The sequence below is a fragment of the Agelaius phoeniceus genome, chromosome 6 (assembly GCF_051311805.1).
Source record: "Agelaius phoeniceus isolate bAgePho1 chromosome 6, bAgePho1.hap1, whole genome shotgun sequence".
Taxonomy (NCBI): domain Eukaryota; kingdom Metazoa; phylum Chordata; class Aves; order Passeriformes; family Icteridae; genus Agelaius; species Agelaius phoeniceus.
In genome coordinates, this window is record NC_135270.1 from 46,975,964 (window position 1) to 46,995,449 (window position 19,486).

The 19,486-nt window shown below is 45.7% G+C and overlaps 1 protein-coding gene across 8 annotated transcripts in view; it reads right to left on the reverse strand.

Annotated features, from left to right (window-relative positions):
• The window catches only part of FOXN3 (forkhead box N3), a 206,447-nt gene extending 198,796 nt beyond the window's left edge, over positions 1-7,651 (reverse strand). For 6 of the 8 annotated variants that reach the window (XM_054634467.2, XM_077180606.1, XM_077180605.1 and 3 more), the window contains exon 1: positions 7,516-7,639. The gene's annotated coding sequence lies outside the window, so the exon portion shown is untranslated. Of the gene's footprint in view, positions 1-7,515 lie in introns of all 8 variants that reach the window. The other 2 variants (XM_077180603.1, XM_054634465.2) reach the window with 1 other exon arrangement.
• Between the last annotated feature and the right edge of the window lie 11,835 nt (positions 7,652-19,486).

Below are 19,486 nucleotides of genomic sequence, written 5' to 3' on the forward strand. Positions count from 1 at the left end.
TCCTGCTGTGGCCTCAGTCTTGGTCCGTTCTGAATACCCTCCACACCCCGGGCACGATCTTATTCACTCTGACACCAGTTCCTACTGTGCCACTGTGAAATGTACTTTCTGTCACTGACTCTCCTCTCCAGCCAAGCCCATCTCTCAGCCTGCCTTGCTGACATCTCTTGCTGGGCCTCTCATCATCAAATCAAACCCAATATAGCTGTAATGGACCTTGTGAACTTCCTTTGCTTGCCCAGCCTCTCTAACCCTCCTGAACAAACTTCCACCCTCCCTGTTGTCCAGGCCTATAACCTCTTCCAGTTCCACCATTCTTCACAGCCTCACTCTTCTTGCAATACTACCTGACACACCATCATGTGGTGTAAGTCAGTGTAATTACACTAACTCAAATGGCATTATACCAATTTACAAGAGATGAGTTTCTGTCCTGGTGCCTCTAAAAGCAAATATATTCTATTTGACAAGTAAAAACCTTCACCCAGTTCCCTCAACATCTCCCATATTTATTACTGTGATCTCTTGCCCTCTGGACTCCCAACAGCCACATTCTTTTCAAAACATCTCCTCCTGAAATTCTTACACATCCCTTAGCTCTCCACTGTTCCCAACCCAGACGTTCCCTTTCACTCTCCAGCCTTGTGTATCTACCCACTGACCACTCCTAAGCCAGTGCTTGGCTCCTTAAGCCTTCTGAATAGACCTGAAATAATCTGGTATGCTCACAATATTCAACTAACAGTAACAAATCATTCACTAATTCACAGATTTATGTTATAATAAAATAGAGGAAAAAAAGAATTTTAAAAAGGAAGGAGAGCCACCATGAAAGCTAAACAACAATTTCAAATTCAGGCACAATTAAAAAGCAATGTTTAACATATGGTGGGCACATCTGCAAATGTATGTACTGAATCACCAAGATTACATGAAGCATTACATGTTATTTGTGCCCCCTAACACCAAGCACTGTGCTATCCTAGGTGAGCTGAAAGTTTCCTAACCATTTTAACACCAGTATAAATCTCTGCTTAAGCTAAATATGCCACAGTATAAAATGATGCAATGGATACCACAATAACACCCTGCATCTTCACACTCTCTGGACCACACAGTGAAGTTTTGTAATGGCTAGAGACTTGACACTTAGTGGATCTGACCTAGCCACTGTAGCTATCTTTGTATAAATGTTTCCAGTTTATAAAAAAAAAAAAATCAAAATAGAAAAAAAAAACCAACACCAAAAACCACCTTATATACTTTTTTTTCAGATTAGTATCTATTAAAAAAAAAAAAAAGAAAAGCACTTTTCAAAAAACTAGAATAATATCTGCATTTAGGGTTTTCCACACCTGGAGGGCTGCAAGAACGTGGAGGCAAGATCATGTCTTTAATGAGAGTACTAAGGACTTCACCATATGCACCATGCCAAAATGATAAAATGTTAATGAAGTGAAAGTATATTAGTGAATTATTAAAATTTCACTCCTCTCTGCAAAGCATAGAGTAAGAAAAACACAGTGAAGATAATGATAGAAATAGGATCAAAACATTTGGATCCTTTCACCACCTCCAACATAAAAGCTTTACAAAATCTGGTGTTAAAATTAACATATTAATTGAGTAGCTTTTACAAATGATCTACTGTAAAACCCAGTTCAAAACAAATTGGAGTTGAGGATAAAATGAGACATAAATCAGTTAAATCTAGATGGGTCAGACCTACAGCTTCCTCCCATCTCTAATAACCTCTCATAACCCCTCTAATGCCTCTGCTCCTCTCCACAGCAAGCCCAGCCAGCAATTAAATTGTCCACAGGAAGATCTCATAGAGGGAAGCAAGAGTGAGTGGGGCTCTCTGTGGATGGGCTGGGGAGTTCATGTCTGTGTGTTATGCCAGAAGTTGTGTCCAGGGAAAAGTTCAGCCTTGCTATGAAGCCCAAGAGCTAAAGCAGAAAGCAGCTCTGCAGCAGGGTCCTGCAGGGGTGCCAGGGGGTGGACAGGGAGGTTTGATGAGCCTGGAACCAGAGGCAGGGCCACAGGAGACACGAGGCCACTGCTTTCAGTGAGCCAGGCAAAGGTCTGGCAGAGAACTACACTGAAAAGAACAAGGGCTTTGCCACGTAGTATTAAGAAGCAATTTCCAACAAAGCTGCCATTCTGTAAAATGCTTTCCAGGGTCTAGCTTGGATTGCCTTGTACATAAAGTCCCGTCTGTTAGGACATCTGGAGTGCTCTCCTTGCAACAAAAGTAAATGTGCCCAGACATGGTGAGCAGGCTCTATCAGCAAGCTGGTGGCAGGTAAGCAGTTTGCCATTAGGATCCCACCAGGGAATTTCACACTTTCCCTGAGCAAACAGTTCAGTGCAGGGTCCTAGCACAACTCAGAATATGGGAGGCGGGCAAAGGAAGAAACTGGTGTAGGCCAAATGCATCCCACTGCTGGAATACTTGTCTTTATTTGGCTTTAATCTATTTCCAGTAAAATGTAAAACATTCAGCGTTGTAAATTTCATTGTATCAGCTAACATTGATACAAATTCCTGCTAATGTTGCGAAAAAAATCCCAGTGTCAAACATCTAGGCAGATCTTTCCATTCAGTGGCACCTACCAAGCCTGATCAGAGGTCACAGCCTTGCCATCTGTCCGTCCTGCAGTCAGTGTGGACACAAAGAAAACCATCTCCAGCAGAGACTCTTAGACTACAGACAAAAGAAATAAAAGAGCAACAAAATACTGTCCAATATAAGAAGCAGAAGCTTTGCCTCCAGTACACTTAGCCTGTCCAATTTCTGCAGACATTATGGAATAGATGCATTTTATGGAGAATCTCGTAAGAGCATAATGTGTCCCCTATGTACCTCCCTAAGAGTAGTGGGCAGAAACTGATCCCCAGCCAGCAAGTGGCCACCAGAGCCTGGGCTAATGTGCAGGTGGTCCTACATAGCCCACCTGGAAGTTGTGTGTCCAGCTGTGGTGAGTTCCAGCCACTCCCTAGGGCCTCTTCACCAGCCACCTCCAGAGCAGGGCTATCCCCCTGCCCTGCACCCATCCTCAAGGGGAACAAATGGGACACAGGGAGACTCACTCCTTCCTGGGCTACACTGACACCCAAGGTACAAATGCCTGGCTAGATAACCAGCTTCAGTTCAGAACAGCTCTAAGTCCCAAGGATGTCAAAGGCATCTAAAGTCTTACAGTGAGTTTAGAGAGGGCTTGAGTTGCTCTCATGCTTCACAGCTCAACTCGAGGCATTTTAAATGGAGAAGAATTTCCCAAACTCTAGGACAGAATCACTTCCCAAAAACTGCCCTGCCTTGCAGATCTTCAGGCTGGTTTCGCAAAATCAGCTGATCACTTCTGAAAATACACAGCTGTAATTTTATATTTAACTGAAACACTGTTCTGTTGGACTACTTTTTTTTTTTCATTATTTTGTTACAATTTTACTTTGGCTTGGTCATGACAGAAGGTAACAAGGCAAATGCAGTTTCATTACAAATATGTCAAAATTGTGGCCCAAGTCACACTGCATTGTGTTACATCTGAAGTCATGAACTGGCAAATTCCAGCATCAACCACAACAGTCCCATTCCACTCCAGTCTAGGCTTCCAGACAGCCCTGGCAGCTTCTCCTGCCAGAAACAGCTCCTCACACCAAGACATCTCCTACAACAAAAACCCACCACTTGAATCTATTCAGCATGCCAGGCAGCTTCTCACAAATTTATATAACTTTTCCATGTTTCCCCCTCAAAACCCTCTGCAAAGCTTAACACCATAAAAACCCTGGTGTGAGCTGACATCAGAGAAATGTGTATTTCCCTGAGCCTCCCTGCTTATGAGAACACACAGACCTAAACTGCAGCCCTCACCTTTGCTCTGGACCTTCATCCAAAGCCGTGTCTAATCTTACAAGCCTCCACCCTGGCATCCCAGCCATGCTGGGCAGAGACCAGAAAACGACTGGCATTTTCTGGAACTACTGCTTATATTCTCACCCCCAGCCCCACATCCCAAACACATACACACCACACTGGTACATTAGCATGAGTACACTTGGGAAACCCGAACATATTTTCTAAGTTTTAATCCATTAGCAATTGCTAATTAAGGGGCAATTAATTTGACTCCCAGCTCTGCTCCTAATTTGCCTTGCAACTTTGTGCAGTCCATGCGAAATGCTAAGTTTCAGCTTCCTAAGCTCCCACAACTTCTGTGGATATTAGAACATTAATTTCTGTAAAGTGATTTATGATCCATGATGAAAGGCAGTTCAGAACTGTAAGAACTGCTTCTATTAGTAAAATAACTGGTGCATTTTTTGATCTTTCATTTTAATGGGGGAAAAAAAAGAAAAGCCCAGCTGAGTATCAGCAATGAGGCTCAAAAGGTAAAAGTTGCAAATTGGACACATCTGAAAACATAGCCCAGAGAGGCTGATGGGGTGGTTTCTTATAACAGTAAAAAAATTGACAGGACAACACAAGCATTTAACTTCTTGCATTTCCCTTGGGAATGCCTGACATCATAAAACTTTCACAAACTAAAATCATTAGAGATAAATAAAGTAGCACAGACATGGAGGGTGATGAAGGGTCAACCTAGGAGATACCTAATCCAGCTCATTTCCTTCAATGTGTAAAAACAAGTAACCGACACGTTTCCTGCCCGTGAACCTTCCTGCCGATAAGGGTGCTCCCAACAACAGGAAATTCGCCTCTAGAAGCAAAAGCACACTCTTGCTACCAAGCCAAACTTTCTCCATCTGAACTCCACAGCAAATGAAAGCAGCATTTCTCTCACCAGAAGTGAGCTGGATTAAACAACTGCCTGACTCCCTAAGCCTCTGCCCACCACCTCTTGCATCCTGCTGCCAACAAGGACTCCTCAATCAGAAGCAGGCATTGCTCCCTCTGGCTCTATCATCCCTTCGGCCTGCTCTGCCTGCAACCAAATTTTAAAGTCAGGCCTTGCTTGTGTTTTTTGGACACGAAGATCCAAGGGTGTGGGTAAAGAGGTGACTGATCATCTTCACCTCAGTCCCCTGCAAGATTTCCTCCTGATCTGCAAGACTTGATCATCAGTCTCTGGTTCGCTTAAGAAATAACAATACAAAAAGTGTAATGTGCAAGCAAACCAGTCATTTAAGGTTTCAAAATGATGATGATTTATACAGCAGGTGAAGCACTGAAGCGCTATTTCTCAGCTTGGTCACTACAAAATGAAGATTAAAGAGAGGAACAAAAGGAAATGTTTTAGACAAAATGCACTGAATACTCAAAGGCATCTCTCTCTATCACAAACATCTGAAATCAACGGGTGCTGCCCAAGAAAATAAGCAAAAACATTAACACCTTTCTTGTGAGTTTGCTGTGAAATAGCATTCCTGCTTCAAAAGCAAAATAGCCTCTCCTTTCACACACAATAAACTTTCAATAGTCCAGCAAAGTAAAACTTCAATTTATGACAATAATAGTCTGATTTTCTCATGCTGCATTCAGCAGCAATGAAGTATATTTTATTCTCATATCTCTGCTTTTCCCCTCATAGCATGCTGTAACAGAATTGTGTTTTCTTTTTTTCTTAAAAGCATTGCAAAGGGCTTCCAAAAGTCATTCACCACTTTTTTTTTTAATAGGTGATGCAGATCTGTGAAACAGACTTAATATGCAGGTCCAAATCATTATATCTTAATATAGCTTCATAATACAAAGGAACAGAAGGAAATCAATCCCAACTTTATTTCCCAGGTGCGTAGATGCCCATGGAAAGAAACATGGCCTGATCATCCAATTATAAAAAACTCAACCCTTGTTACTTTTGCCTTTTAAGCCCCATGATCCTTCTGCTTTGAGCCTTTTCTCAGCAGCAGCCCAGGCTGAGGCAGGACACCAGTGGGCATGGGACAGGTGGCTGCATCTCCTCAACTCCTCCTTGGATGGAAAGTGTGGGACAAGGTCCAGGGAGGAGAGAGGGAGACGGTGGTGCAGGGTTTTATTGTAAAATGACCTTGATTTGACAGGCATGTTCTCAGGTTTCAACAGATGCTGTGGGAAAGGCAACAGCAGCCAAGGCGGTCTGCAGGCATTTCTGATGATATGCAGACTTTTTTCTTCTGCCTATTTTTTTTTTTAAATACATGGGGGGGAGGGGGGCGGGGGGGGGAGGGGGAGGGCGGGGGGAGTCTTCTCAGTTTCCATGACAACAGTGTCTCCACTTGTCTGTTATTAGATACCATCCGCTTCCTGTGTCTAAATTTTTAAACCAATCAGAAAAGTGTTTATAGATTTTGTAGCTCCTGGGACAGTCCCTCTCCTCCAAGAGAGCTACTTTAATGACACGTAACGCTCCGGCAGCCAGGGCTGCAAGGCCTTATATTTTCGGCTGCAAAGTGATCACAGTTTACGCTGTTTACCGGCTGATGCATGAGCTGTGTCAGAGAAAACTGGGGGCTTGCTGCCCCATTTACTGTACCCTTAACAGACGTTACCATGTCAGATTGTTTTAGAAACCACACAAACTCGTTGTCATTGTTGGCTGATTTCTGTTTCTGATTCATCCCATGAAACAGCAGGATCTGTCCCTGCGTGACACGCGATCGCCTCGGCGAGGCCGTTATCCCACCGGAGTATCGGCCCGCCCTGACGGAAATGCATTCACGGTACAACATCGCCTGCTGCAATTAAAGTTTCGGCAAACTGGGCTCTAAGAGCAGCCGCACTGTAACCGTGCGACCAGATTTACACAGGCATATTTCTGATGATGTAAATAATACCTGGCCGCATCACAATCGGCAAGTCAATAAGGAAATCCTTCTCCAGGGCGCAGGGACACCCGCATACATTGTGAAGGAATTAACACACGGTAAGTCCAGTTAAGTGAAGAGCCGGCACTGAAGACCGGCAAGCAACGGGGAGCTGTTGTAAGAAGGGGAAAACCCCTTTCCCGGCGGCTCTGACAGGCCGACGCTACCGGAGGAGGATGCCCTTCAGGCGGGTGTGCAGGCACAGACGGAGCCCGGGAAGTACCGAGCGGCTCCTTCCCGGGCGGAGATCCAAGCGCCGGCGGCACGCAGGAACAAAAGGGAGCGGTGGGGGGGCTGCCCGCCGCCGGCTGCGCCGCTGCCCCAGCAGCGCCCGCCGAGCCGGGGCCGGAGCCCTCGGGCCGCCCTGTCGGGGGCACAGCCTGCCCGGGATGCGACCCGGCAGCCGCCCCGCACGCCGCTCCGGCTCGCCCCAGGGCGCCCTTCCCTTCTCTTCCCTTCCCTTCCCCGCCGCCCGTCGCCGGCAGGGCTGCTCGGCGGCGGGACGGCGGCAGCCACGCGGGGCAGCCCTCACAAACGCCCCGGGGCGGCGCCGCTGTCCGCCCGCGGCAGCCGCCGGCCCAGAGGCCCCAAAAGTTTGGCCGCGGCTTCCTAGCCCGGGAGGGACGGGGCGCGGCGATAGCGGCGAGCCCGGGCGGGCGGGCACCCGCTCCCGATGACACCGCGAAACGCCCCCGCCGTTACCTCTGTCCGCGTCCTGGCTCCCGCGCCGCCGCGGGGTGGTGGGCGCTCCCCGCGGCCGCCCCGCTCCGCGCCCCGCGGCGGGAGCAGCCGGAGGCAGCCGCAGCCCGCGCCGCCGCTGCCGCCCCCAGCCCGCCCCCGGCGGCGGCGCCGCGCCCCGCCGGGCCCTAGCGCCGCCCGCCCGCCCCGCCCCGCCGAGCCGGCCCCCAGAGCCGGTGGCTAGTGCCCGCGCCGGGCTGCCCCGAAGGAAAAACTTCGGGAGCGGGGAGCTGGCGGGGGCGGGTTGAGAGCCGCTGCTCCCTCGGGGGTGTTTTCCTGCCGCTGTGCGGGGATGCAGCAGGTTCGAGCGGAGGATGCAGGTCCCACGCCTTCTGTCCCTTTGCCCTCTCGGGCCAGCTGTCCCCCCGGGGCCGGGCCTGCCCGTCGCGGCACAACCCCCGGCGGGTGCCCACACGGCTCGGCCGCCTTCCTTGGCCGTCGCGTTGCGACTGGGAACGGCCTTCGTGCCACCGGAGCCCGTCTTTTACACGTTGGAAAACGACACATGCAGAACTGAAACTGTTATTTTTTACCGTCTTACCCGCCGGGAGCCTCACTGAGGCCTGACACCTCCTTGCATCGTGTTTACGGCTGAAACAGAGAAACCTCCCCTTGCCAGAAGAGGCTGCAATGCCAAGGGTGCACCTGCCCCCTCCTGCCCGCTCCTCTGGCCCTTTGCACCCCTCGTCCAGCCTCCTCCTCCTGCTGCTTGTCCTACCTTGCTGCCATGAAGGCAGGTGAGGGGGAGCTTTGGGCTGAACGGAGGCCTGGCTGCAAGTGCAAAGGCTGGCAGGATCCCAGAGGGAGCTGGTGCCATCAGCACTGCCACACACATGGAGACTGTCAAGCCTGTAATGGACATTTAATTATTAATTTTAAGTGAGCTTTCTTTAACCAGCCCTGTAGAAGGACAACTGGAGGTGTATGTGATTACTGTAGTGATTTCAGGAAATGCCTAGCTTATCCTTTTAGATTTATTTTATCATAATGTGAGGATGGCTGGTTCAAGATGGAATGAGATTTTTTTCTTTCTTGGATACATTCTTTCCTGGACACAAAGCTTGGACATGGAAAAAATGACAGCTGTTATCCTCCCCCAATTCTTTTTCCTGCCTACCCAAACTCCACTACTCTACAGGATTGCCAACCTTAGATCAACATGCTTTGCTGTGTGCATGATACAAGGAGACTCAGATTTTGCACCACCACATTGCACAACAATGCACAAAAAGTATCAACTGAATTTTAATGCCAAGATTTGAAAAAAGAGAAGGAATAGGGTTTTCTATCTGTATCAAATACAGCTCTACTAGGAAATGGAAAATTGTTCCTCTGCCTTTTTTTCTTGCTGTCTCCAAGTTGATTTTAAAAGCCGCTATAGGTTGGAGTAGCAGTGTAGCCTTTCCATTCGTAAAACTTTCTGGCATAAAACTTCTCCCTGCCCCCATCTTGGTCCTAGTTATGTCCCTGAGCATTGCTCACCTGTGCAGATAGCAAAACCTCCTGTTGATTCCCTGATGCTTGCCTCTTCAATGGATGGATGGGCTCAGTTTATTCCAAAGTGAATATAAAACCTAGGGGTTTCCTGAGAAGAGTTACAGTTTTCATTTTGTAGGTGGTTTTGGTGACACAGAGACAATCCCATCCCACAGGATTCCTGTGTAAGACACAGAGGTTCCTCGTTCAGTTCAGTTGAAAGTTTTCTACTGACTGCTCTGCAAAAGCTCTGCAAAATTTTCAAAGACTGTGTTGGGATAGATCAGCCTGGCTTGCTGAATGCCCTTACAGCAAAGCATTGACAAAAATCAGAAGATGTGAAATGAACCCAATCCCAGGCTCCTCTTCCAGGCTTGTTTCCTGGTTCAGATGGATAACTATTGGAGTGATGGTCACTGGAGAGGCTCTCAAAGTAGAAGTGCCTGATTTTGTTTTAGTGACAACACTCCAAGAGTAGCTGAACATTTGGGCTCAACTATTGATGCAGCTAGAGCTGTGGACCCCGGGCACCATGTTGATAACAAGATTTATATTAATTGTTTTTAAAAATATAGATACCTGTTTGCAACATCATCCCATAAATCTCACACATGTCACAGAGACTCCATGAAGGGTAAAATCCTGGCCCCACTGAAGCAATGCCCAAGTCTTGTAATGAACCTGGATACTACAGGTGCTGATAATCCTCTCAGGACTATTTCATATCAACAATACAAACAAGTCCTTCTCCTGTGCTTACCCATTAACTCTAAGGCAGGTATTTTTCCTAATGAAATCAGTTTTAACATTTCTTTGTTCTTTGATCAGATCATCTGAATTACTCTGTGCCTGCATCTATGCTAACCTCAGCCTAAGTTCCTTCAAAACTGAGCCGCAAGTGCCGTGCATTTCCCTTCTTCTGTTGTTTGCTCTCAGTGATGCAAGCTTCATTATTCTTTAATGTCTTCCTCCTTCCTCCCACTCATGTATTTGAGGCTTTCTTACATGCTTTGTAGCTCTACTTCCCACCTCCTCCTCATTTAGATCCTTCCAAAAGAAAAGAGTGTTTTAGAAGACCCACATTTGCAAGGGAAAAATATTAATAGTGGAAATTTTCTCAGAGATGCATTTTTCCTATGCCTGCAAGTGCATCTTGTCTCTCTGTATCAATCCAAGCCATGTTAACTCTCCCATGTAGAGGCTGCTTTGTTATCTCTATCTGCCGGATTAAATTAATGGAGATGAAATTCTTACCTCTCTCCAAACTGGGGAGATTTTATGATTTATGCTGTAGAAGTTTTCTGATGTCCACATCAGTCCATTTTATCTAATTTTCCTTGGAGATTTTCATTAAGCCTTGTTCTCCTGGAGAGTCTGTAAATCCAAGCTCTCCAGCTAACAACTCCTGGGTTATTTCTGTCTCTTGGCCAAGTTTGCAGCCCCCAGAGCAGCCCCAGGGCACAGGTGACTCTTCTCCTACCTCAGGAAAAAATCTCTCTGCTGCCTTCTCTCTGCTGCCAGCACAATGTGGTGCTTGCTCCATGGTCAAACAGATGAGAGGCCCTTTGCCACAGGGATCCCTCCTGGGAAAGGCTCCAGTCTCACAGGGGAGGCAGCTCAAAAGGAGCTGCACTGCATCTACTGAGTAGCTCTAAAAACCCCTCAAGCCTCTTCAAGGTCCTGCTGTAGCAAGATGTGAATATTTATCAAGGAGTGGAGCTAGGTGTTGCATGAGATGTGAACAGTGCTCCTGTGTGTGCCCTGCCCCACAACTCCATTGTGTTATGTTGATACCCATTCCCTTTTTATATATCCAAATTTTTTTACCAAGACTGAGACATATGGGGAGCTCCCGGGACAGGTGGTGTAGCTAATGGGGGGCACATGAAATTGAGCATAAATGTGGTAGGAGATTGGTCACTATACAACTGCTCACTTGTCACTTCCAAAATGTCATTTTATAGCTGTGCTCTTTACCCTGTTTGTTTCTTGAACTTGTTTGGTCTCTTCATTTGAACACAAAGATTGAAGTGCCCATGCTTTAAGATAGATTGTGTTTTCAAGGGCAGGACTCAGTGACTTTTTTCCACTTACCCATTTACCATTCATATCTGACATTGCAAAACCAGAAGACAAATAAATAAAAAATTCACCTAACTTTTCAGGTATATCTAATATACCCAGTGCCTCGGGGTTTTTGTGTGTCTGATTTGAGGTATGATTTCCTTAGGATAAATACCTGTGCAGTTCCAGGACAGTTTGCTGTTGTGTCTCAGATGCACAGGGCACACAGCCCAGACTCTGCACTGGAACACAGTTGCCACTGCTGTACAGCCCATCACTCTACCACATAAGGCTGGGCCCCATCAAAGTAAAGAAATACAGGGGGATTACAGTAATGCCATTCACCTTTTCATGCTGCTGAATCAAATCCCACTCACCTTCCCCTTGAACAGCCAGTGAGACCTTTTATGGTCACATAGGGGTACTTAATTATGCACATATATGTGTTTTTGCACTACTTTAGTAACAGTGTAAGGGTTGAGCAATAGATTTAATTTTATGATCCAAAAGGAAAAAACGCAGGTTCTCTAGTGGACAATGAAACTGGAGTTTTCCACTCTTCCTTATTTTATTTTTGTTAATACCACCTTTAAACTTTGAATTATCCTGCAAGTATGAAGGCTCATTAGCTTTGTTTCAGCTTGTACTTTGTGTTAATAGGACAGCTTTTCTGTAACAAATATCAGTCTCTTGAATGCTAAGGCTTAAATGTTTAATAAAAGCCATTAGTAGAACTATATGTAAGGACTTACATGAAAGGTGATGATCTTCTTATGGTTACTGCTATATCCCCAGTTGGCAGTGATCTTTCTGGCTTGCCTTCTGCTTATAGCAGGCCTTGAGCTTTTACCTTTCCATGCATGGGATAATCTGATTCCCCTGTACCATACTAAACACAAGCTCCAGCCTATGTCCCCCATGCATTTTCCAAGCTGACACACATACATGAGGAGAGAGACCTTCAGCCTTCCTGCATGACTGAAACATTTTTAAAACAGAAGAGCACTTTAACCCATGAAATAAAGTATGTTGGTTAAAAAACATTTCACATGCACTTTTTCTTGTAGTCTTGCCAACGTCTACTAAATTAAACATCTACAGATCTGAGCACTTTCAACCCCTTTTGGAATCTTGCTCACAAAAATGTCTATTTAAATGGTCCTCTGTAAATTCTCCAGGGTCTTTCATGTCTTTCTTTGCAGGCACCCACATTTCTCCCAGGGAAATCTCTCCAGTGAACCTAACAGGGGCCCAGCCAAAACATCACAGTGAGGAGCACTTGCTTTGTTTCCCAAGTGTTTCCTCAAAAATGTATGCCTGGATCCATCTTCTCTCTCCTGGGTACACATCTTGACAATCCAGCTATTGAAGTAGCTCAATGTATGCACACAATAAACATGTCAACACATCACATTCATAAATTATTACAGGCAATGCCAAATCTGCCACAAAGATTTTTTCAGCTTGAAGCTGTAGAAGAGGATCTTCAATGGCAGAAATGCTGAAAAACTGACTGTGAAAAATAAGGTTATCTGTTTATCTCATGTAACCAGGGTACAAGATAACATATGCTTTATGGTTAGTGGGAAAAAAAATCCCTGATAAGTATTGAGAATCAGAATTTAGAATAATATAAAACCACCAGAAGACATTTAAGAAGTTGTTCTGCTACTTCCAAAGTTAGCCCTAGCTGTCTCTCTGAAGGAATCATTAGGAAGCATGGTAGTCTCCAACGTTTTGTAAAATTACTTTTTCTTTTCAATTCTTTGATCAGTCATCCTGGAATTTACTCAACAGTTACAGGTTGATACTTTTGTTGCAACCACAAAAATTCAATCAGTGTTTCTGGCTGTTCTAGATCTAGCCTGAGACATAGGGATGGTCATTATAACTCATTCAGATCAGCATCTTCTTCCCAGGCCTTTTCCCTTCTCTGTGGTTCTCCCACTCCTCCTGTGGTTCTGCCACCCTTCTCAGTGTGGCACCCTCTGTGCTGCTCATGGGGAGCCCCATGCTGCTGAGCACAGGCAGCTGCACTTTCCTGGCTCTGACTTGGGCAGGGCTCAGGATTTTGCTCCCTGGTGTAGCTGTGCCTCTGAGGCCAGGCTGCTGAATCACCATCATGGCCTGTGTGACAGCACCAGTCTCCTTCAGTGGAAGGTAACCCTGCTTCCTCAGGTGGTTCAAGCAAATATCTAACATAGAGATGGATTAAAAATACAGAGCATCCCAGTTTGCTGTGGCTGCAGAACAGTCAGAAAATGCTATGATGCTGCTCCAAGTGGCTTCTGCAACTGTCCTGACAGATTTCCCAGAGCTCAGCAAATTCAGCCACTCCATCCCCAAATCTGCTTCAGAGGCTATGGGTCGCCACAGTGCCTCAGCCCTGGGTAGAACAGCACATGCACTATAGTCAAAAGAGTGAAAATCAGACCATTAACATCTTAATCTCTATTACTCTGGGATTTGTCAAAACCTGGGGCTTTACCTGCCATGATGGCTGTTCCTGACAGCTTCCCAAGACATGGCTTGGGCAAATGATGTAAATTTTAGCTCTGCTGGTGCCCAGGGCTGTGGAGGAGGATCTTCAAGTCTGCTCTGGTGTTGTGCTAATTTGCTGTGTGCCATTGAAGCTAAGCATTCACCCTGCAAGCCTGTGATTTGAAATTCCCATGTAACTTCATCTGGCTTTGAGTTTCCCCAGGTATGTAGATCTGGCTCCTTCCAGCAATGTTTTTAGCATGGCCCCATACACTGGCCTTCACTGCAGCTCTCACCAATCAGACATTTTAATTATGGCAGATGTTTTTTCACAGCACCTAAGTTGTTTCACTGGCTTTCAAGTTCTGAGATGAGTGGCATCTAATTATCTGGGTCTTTTTTTTTTTGCCTCTGCTTGTGATACTGTCTTGTCTTTCATGTATGTAAAAGGTAAATGAACAGGAAAGAGATTTTCACCACTATTCTAATACTTCAGTATGCCAGCCACACATTCAATACTTTTCAGGTATTGATACCTGTATCAAAATGAAGGAACTGCAAGAAAACATGGTGGCAACAAACAATAAAATACTGTAGACTTGTGTGTTCATAATCTTTGTCTTGAGGTTTGATTCAGGTTAAATCCTTCCTCTCTCTCATTGCCTGCAATAATTCCTGTCCTACTCACATCCCAATGGCTCTGGCTATGCAACAGCTGTTGCATTTTGTGTCTTCACCTTGTTTTTTTTCAAGAGGGAAAGCTGACAGATACTAGCCCCTGTACCTGTTACAAGCAGTAGGGCTGGAATATTGTACAGCAAAAACAAAAGCTCCGTATTTTATTGGGATGAATCAAAGACAGTGATCAAGCAATCTTGTAAACGAACTTTATATGCATCTTGTTAAAAAATATAAGTGATAATAACACAGTTATTCAGGAAACAGAACAACTTCTGCCAATTTTTTGCTTTTCTTGCTTGAATGTTTATGCTGCAAGGCTAGCCCATCTGGTTTAAATTGTAGGATGGAAATCACAAGATCTATCCACCAGTCCCTGACTTGTAATCCTGGAAAAGACTGGAAGGAGTTTGGCAACACAATGTTTCCCTGCCTCCTGTAGAAGCAAATCTCCAGCTTCAGAGTAGATTGCAGCAGACAATAGAGTAATTTCAAGACATAGACCCAAGGCACAAAGTGGGCAGCTGATTCATGTTCCTAATAAGTCAGGGGTTGGGGTTCACACTGAGGTCCAGGCTATTATAAATTAAGTAGGAATTAGCTGTGCAATCTATATATAAGCCCAAACTTGGACACCAAACCCCATGAAGTTCAGCAGATACCTGGATGTCTGGATGTGGTCTCCAAGCATTTTGCCCTAGAGTAGAGGTGTTAATAGTCCAGTTCCTTCCATAGTCTGCTGAATACAAATGCAGAAGAATACTGGATGTGTGGCTGTTGCAGAATTATTTGTTGCATGGTGTTGCGTGGTGATGGTCTCAGTACCATTAATGTACTATCTCTCAAAATTCATTCAATCAGGGAAACATTACTGTCTCCATTTTACAGGTGATGCAGGAATATGCAAAAAGATTCAGTCACACAGAGAGTCTTAATTCATCTGGGAGTTGAGTCCTCCATGAGTGCTGCAACAGCAGAGCCAGCCATTCCCTTGCTGAATTCAATGTGACAGGCTGCTACTGATATCTGATACCTAAATAGCACTCTCCTTGCAGAGTTCCCAAATCCCTTCACAAAAATGGCTGAATAGCTTTCTCCCCAATTTGCAGGTGGAAAATGGAAAACACAAAAAAATTCCTATGAAGACCTCTTACCCACTGCAATGAATTCCCGAGTCGAGAGAGGGACCAGGTTTAGAAATGCTTTGAGATAGCTGGGTAGGACATTTACCAAATTTTAAGGCATGACTAAACACAATTGCTGTTTGTTCATAAACTGTCACAGGATGTGTGTCTCATCACAGTTGGAACTTAAGAAATACCCATGTGTCCTTGGCTGGTCAGCAGCAGGATTGCTTGGAATGCCAGGATGGCAGAGCGCTGCGTGCTGGCCTGTTTCAAGCACTCTGGATAGACCCAGTCATTGGAACCAAGAAGGGCTTTGAATCTATCTGCCTCACTTACATAGGGTGTGGAGCAAGTTGTCATTTAGCACCTTTCAGATAACTGAGTTGGCCACTGCTTTTCATTACTAAGTAACCAGCAAGATAAATAGAGATTTGCTGCTTTTAAAGCAATGAGGCAAGTGATGCACACTTCACATGCCAAAGCAGACATCAATAGTATTTCCAGTAACACCTGAGGTTTTTATTAGTGAATAAGACTGAAACAGAGTTGGAGATTTGAACTCCTGCCTGCTTTAAGGGACAGCATATCCAGAGGCAGGAACATCACAGCTCAGATCTTTCTCTATGGTGGGTCATCTCAGAATGTGGGACACAGTTTTTTCTGTCTTCTGCCATTAATATATATCTGGACTGATGCCACTGACGCCACACACGTCCTTGTCACTCCAGAGATATGAGTGTCCCTGTGCTTGGGAAAAGAGCACAGCCTTGGGACAGGTGGGGAGGGACTGGGGGGCTGCTGGTGGTTCTTGCACTGTGTTACTGCAGAAAGGATGGAGGCTGGGGTAGCAAGGGGATGGTAGGATCCTGACTGTGGAGCATCCACCCCCCTGTGTCTGTACCCAAACACTGGGGATAATAACAATTTTCAACATTTTCCCTCACAGAGTACAACTCTTAAGAGCAAGTGGGACAGTTGATTAGACTAGACAAGATAATGCTACAATAAAATATTTGAAATAACAGAGGAGAATATGAATGCCACTGGAGACAGGAGGCCACATCCTGTGGACTCCAGCCAGCAGGTCCTGGCACTTATTAACTTGTGAAATTTTGGTTCTGTATCTTTTCTGTCACTACTGGAAAATGAGGTTATGACCCTCAGATTTGGGAGGCACAGACTGCTGCAGACTCTCTGAGACCCTGGGGTGGATGTATGGCTTCTGCTGGTTCAGTCTTCTCCTGTGAAATGGGGATAACAGTTCTTCCTTACTTCACAGAGCCTCTGCAGAGATAAATGTCAACAAGTATGAAACCCTCAGCTACCAAACTGAAGTCCACTTAAGGGCAGTAAATAGAGCAGAAGACACTGTGTTGTGTGAGGATGCTGGTGAGCCTGCATTGCTGTGGAGTTCAGCAGACACCTGCTGCTCACTGGCTCTGACACTCAGTGTGGTTTCCACCTGCTCCAATACCAGGATTATAGCCTCAAGTCACCAGAAACTTCACAGCTACCCCAGAACATCTGGTGCCTGGCATCAGCTGTCAAAAGGTTTTACCTCCAAGCCCCTCTTTCGCCTGTGCTCATGTTGTGCAGGGGCAGGTGTGGCAGTTGCAGACAGCATCTTCAAGCCTGCTGTACCACTGGATCCCTCATGCATCTACTGAGAAACACTTATGCTACTAACTGCTTGTTTTACAGTCCTTGCTCAGAATACCTGGATTTATGGTTGTTGTGGGAACTATAACTGAATTTCCTGACTTTGGTGCAGACAAAAATCTCTCCAGAGAGTAACATAGTCTGGGTGAGAGTGGGGCAGGGCTGTGGAATTGGTGCTAGCATTGGGCATGGACAGGAGGTTGGTGCTGTGTGCCTGCTGAAGCTAGAATAGGACTTAGATGATTTTTCAAAAAAAAGATGCACATGATATTTTGCCCAGCAAGTATGCCTTCCAGCCATGCAATCCTCTGTTCTCAAGTGTTGCTTCCTGCCTCACTTCTCCTGCAGGAACACTATTGTCTCAGAGGCTCATCCTCACCGGGAAGGTGGATTACTGCAAGATCTTTTGCTTTTGACAGTAATCAAAGATGGAAGAACCACCGCTGGGCAAAAACATCCAGCTACATTTTCCTGGAAATGTCTGTTCCTGAAAAATGCAATGTGTTGAATAACAGTGCAGCTCTATACTGAAATATGAAGGACTTGGCCTAAAGATCTATCTGAAAAATGCCAGTTAGCTAGCACAGGCTGGGTGGCTTCAGGTAAAAATCAGAAACGCAGCAAAATTCTTACTCTTGAGAAGGATGTTTTCTGAGCCCCAGGGCTAGAACATTTCTGACTATGGTAATTCAGGAGTCAGGGGCTCAGGGAAGTCAGGCTCAGGAAAAGCACCCTGCCTGCACAGCCCTGGAGGTGCTGCTTGTGCTGTGGTGAATGATGGCTCTTGACCATCCACATGCTGCACTTCCCTGTGCTAATGAAGGCAGGACATCACTGGGGCAAACAGTGCTCCTGCACTGTTATACTCATGTGCAAGGTACATCTGGTGCTGCTGTGGTTTTAATTCACTAACTGTGCATTAGAATGTCTGGGGATGGCTACCCTGGAGGATATACTGGAATTGCGCTTGCCAGAGGGAGAAACAGAGCAGTTCACTCAAGCATGCACAGAGATCAGAAACAAGAGAGAGTTAGGTTCTGTACTTCTCACTGAACTTCCTTGTCTGGACAGTGTTACAGCTCCACAAGCATACCTCCTCAGGCTTCCCCATCCAAGAAGTGTCCTCTAAGTGACTTGCTTGCATCAGAATTAGCAGTTTAAAATATTCAGATATGCCTCCCACTGTTTTTTCCTCTTTTCTGCTGATCCTAGAAATACAGATAACGTCCCTCTGCAGGCAGGCTTATCAGGCAGGAGTGTTTGGGTGAGCTGTGAAAAGCAGCACATTCAGTAGTTGTTAGAAAAATCCCCTAATGCTTGCATAGCATTGTTCCGAGGTGTGTAAAGACACACACATATGTTATGGCTCATTACGGGAAACGCACCAAAAAGAGCAGTTACACACAGACACTGCATTTAAAGCCATTTGCTGCAGGATTTTCGAGGAAAAATTGAAAGGGAAATTTACTCACAGAGAGCAGGCTTTGCTTTGAAAACAGGCTTGCTGAGCTCAGCCTAAGCAATTTGGGATCAAGGTCTCAATTCTCTGCAGGAGGGACCTCAGGCTCTTGTCCTGTAAGAGATGCAGGATTACAGAATGGCAGCACAGCAGAGGAAGGTGAAACTCTGACATGACCTGCTGCCATTTCAGCCAGGGGCTCTGTCCAGCCCATCCCTGCCCTGGCATGGGGGTCTGAGTGGGTGCTTTGGGCCCATCCCCAGGTCAGTCCCTGCCCAAGGCTCTGCCAGGAGAAACACTCAGCTTGATAGCTCAGGCTGTCAAAGCCACTTGACCCTGGCAGCAAAGGTCACCTGCCTGCTTTCCATGCCTCCAAGACCTGGAAAGGGGACAAGACATCAGGAAAAATGGTGCCACAGGCAAAGGAGCAGGAAAACAACTGTGACCTGAGGACAAGATTGTCATTTCACTTTCTTCCCTGCTCCATGTCCTGCCCAGGTAATGAAATGAAGGGGACATAGGGACATCAAAGAAATCTGACTTTTGTCACCACCATATCCCAAAGATACTAAAAGCAATCTGGAAGAAAACTCCTGGGAGGTTAAATCAGCAAGCCATTACTAGAATTATAATGGGAGAAAACTTTCCTCAGGAAGCAGAAAACACAGGGTCCTCAGATGGATGAAAAAATCAAAACTACATGCTTGTCTTTTTTTCTTCAACTCAAGAATGAACCAGTGCATATGAAATATTTTTTTAGAATTAAATATTCACATTACTCAATGCGCTGTACTAGTGCAAGGTGGGGGAAAAAAAAGGATTGTAACCAACTAGATACTTTAATGAGAAGTGGGGCTGTATCTCTTCACCCCTTTTCCCAACAGAAGAGATCAGTGAGGTCAGATCTGGATTTGAACTCAGCAGTGTTTTTCATGCTCCTCCTTGCTTGTTCTGTCTGAAATAAATTCCTGGAAGTTGAAGATTGGTCCAG